Consider the following 2,892-nt stretch of genomic DNA (forward strand, 5'->3'; position numbering starts at 1 on the left):
TCTGAGGCAGCAGCACAGACCACTGACGCCAACATAGTCTCCGGTGGTATTTCGGAGCACGGTGGTTCTTTGAGGAGGTTCAGAAAGTCGACCATTCCTCATCTTGGGCCTCATTCATTGCCTAGAGCCAGAGAGATCCCGGCCACGCGGCAGGTTTTGAGACCGAGTCTGCAACTGCATAAGCTCCCGACTGTGGCAAATCATCCCGTTGACTGTTCTGGGCAATGACAGCGGCCCCCTCTCTCACCTGTCACCACCTTCACATTTTCAGTTCTGCATCTCCCTGCACAGACCCTGCTCCATTTTTCTATCTTTCCTACCTCTCCATCACGTATTTGTTTATTTGTTCGTTGTACTGGCTCTCCCCCACCCCAGGGCAGCGTTCAGGTGTCTTTAGGTTGGCTGGGGCCACCCTATCTAGGAATTTTAAATTAAAGAATAGTCTAGCCAGCAAACACAAATTGGGGCACAGCAAGAACATTTATGTGTGCTCTTCACACAAATATCTCCACTTAACACCCATTCTGTGGTCACTTTGTCTCCAACCACTTCCTCCCATGGTTTCTTTACTACTTCCTTTTATCCACCCCCCAACATTGTTACTTTCTAACTTTGCACAGGATTGCTGCTCCTCAGATTTCAGCCCTCCCTTACATCTGCGGAACCACAGTAGTAGGAGATGGCTGTGGAGGTCTGTGCTTTTTCATCAGCATCCCTGGTGACAGCATCAGGGCACACAGCTTGAGGAGGAGCCGGAGAAGTGCAGAGTATTTAAATTACAATGCAAGCACTGTATTATATGGTTGTGTTAGTTTTCTAGTGTTGTGTGGAGAAATGACCAAACACACTGTGGCTTTCGACAATACAGATTTCTTGTCACAATTTCTGTGGGTCATGACTCCATGCCCCACAAATATTTATCTACTCACAGTGACATGGTGGGCACTGGCTTCTCACCTGCTGTGAGCTGAAGCTGTCCTAGCTTTTCAGAGGTCACCCACAGTTCCTGCACCATGATCCCCTCCCATAGTCAGCTAAGAACATGGTGCTTCTGCAGTCTGCTATTTTGAGCCTTACATCGTGGAACACAGTCACAACGGTGAGACCCTGTCACATTTTGGGGGGTTACATTCTGTATTCATCAGGGTTCTCTAAAGGAACAGAACTGATAGAATGAATGTATGTATTAAAAGGGAGTTTACAAAACTGGTTTACAGAATAAGATCTGGGTAGTTGAACAAAGACTCTGTTATGAGGATAGGCCGAGAATCCCATAGTTATTCAACTCAGGAGGCTGGATATCTGGCAATGTATTCCTGGAGAGCTGCTGGTCTTCAATTCAGGTTGAAATCCTAAAGAAATAGGATTTAATACTGCTAGCAACATGATAAATGACCTTTTGAGGGAGAATGAGGAAAGCAGCAAACAGTATTTCCTTCTTCAATGTTTGTATGAGAGGCCACCTGAAGCTGTGGCCCAGATTTATGAATGGAGAGACAGCTCAGTGGTTAAGAGCACTGGCTGTTCTTCCAAAGGACCCAGGTTCAATTCCTAGCACCCACATGGCAGCTTACAACTGTCTGTAATTCCAGTTCCAGAGGATCTTACACCCTTACACAGACATGCATGCAGGAAGATCTCCAATGTAAATAAAATAAAAACAAATAACTATATATAAATATGTAAAAATCTCTGACAAGTTCCCAGCAGCTTGGGTTTTAGTTGATTTCAGATGTGGTCAAGTTGACAATCAAAATTAGCTGTCTTCTATCAATTGGAGTTAAGCCATAGGTTCTCTCTGTACTGGGTGAGAGGAAATATTATTTGGAAGTTCCTATCCCACCTTAATATAAGGCATATACTAACCCTCTATGCTATTTTTTTACTTCCCTGTCGATAACCCTGAGATATTACTTGCCATGTTCCACCTGTGCCACTCCTACTCCAATAAGTCAGCCGTGGTGGCTTCCTTCTTCCCCCATGTCCCTTTCTTCTCTCTACGTGGTCCCTGTCTGAGACCTTGAGCCCAGGAACCTTCCACCCCTTCTACCTGTCTTCTGCCCAGCTATAGGCTGTAGGTATCTTTATTAACCAATCATGGATAACTTGGGGAGCAAGGTTTACACAACAAAAGCTTGAATATGTGAAAATTTTCTCCTCTTGGAGCAACCAGAACTTGGGGTATGTGTACTGGCTATTTTTGTGTGTCAACTTGACACACGCTGGATCTATCATAGAGAAAGGAGCCTCCCTTGAGGAAATGCCTTCATGAGATCCAGCTGTAAGGTATTTTTCTCAATTAGTGATCAAGGGTCCATTGTGGGTGGTACCATCCTTGGGCTGATGGTTCTGGGTTCTATAAGAAAGCAAGCTGAGCAAGCCAGGGAAAGCATGCCAGTCAGCAGCATCCCTCCATGGCCGCTGCATCAGCCCCTATTTCCTGACCTGTTTGAGTTCCAACCTGACTTCCCTGGGTGGTGAACAGCAGTGTGGAAGCATAAGCAGAATAAACCCTTTCCTCCCCAACTTGCTTCTTGGTCATGATGTTTGTGCAGGAATAGAAACCCTGACTAAGACAGTACAGAATTTAGCATTTGAATACAAATAGCACCAGACCAACCTCCTGTAAATTACACAGGTCTGTCATTGGAATAGCTGTACCACACCTGATAAAGACACGAGGGCTTAGAGTAATTTTCTAAAAATGAAAATCCAAAGAGGACGAGGGGAAGAAATACAAGGAGCACATATTTGTTGCTTCCAAGGATTGGATAATATATTATTTTTTTTATTAGGTATTTTCCTCATTTGCATTTCCAATGCTATCCCAAAAGTCCCCCATACCCTCCCCCCCATCCCCCTACCCACCCACTCCCACTTTTTGACCCTGGC

The sequence above is a fragment of the Mus caroli genome, chromosome 8 (genome assembly GCF_900094665.2).
Source record: "Mus caroli chromosome 8, CAROLI_EIJ_v1.1, whole genome shotgun sequence".
Taxonomy (NCBI): Eukaryota; Metazoa; Chordata; class Mammalia; order Rodentia; family Muridae; genus Mus; species Mus caroli.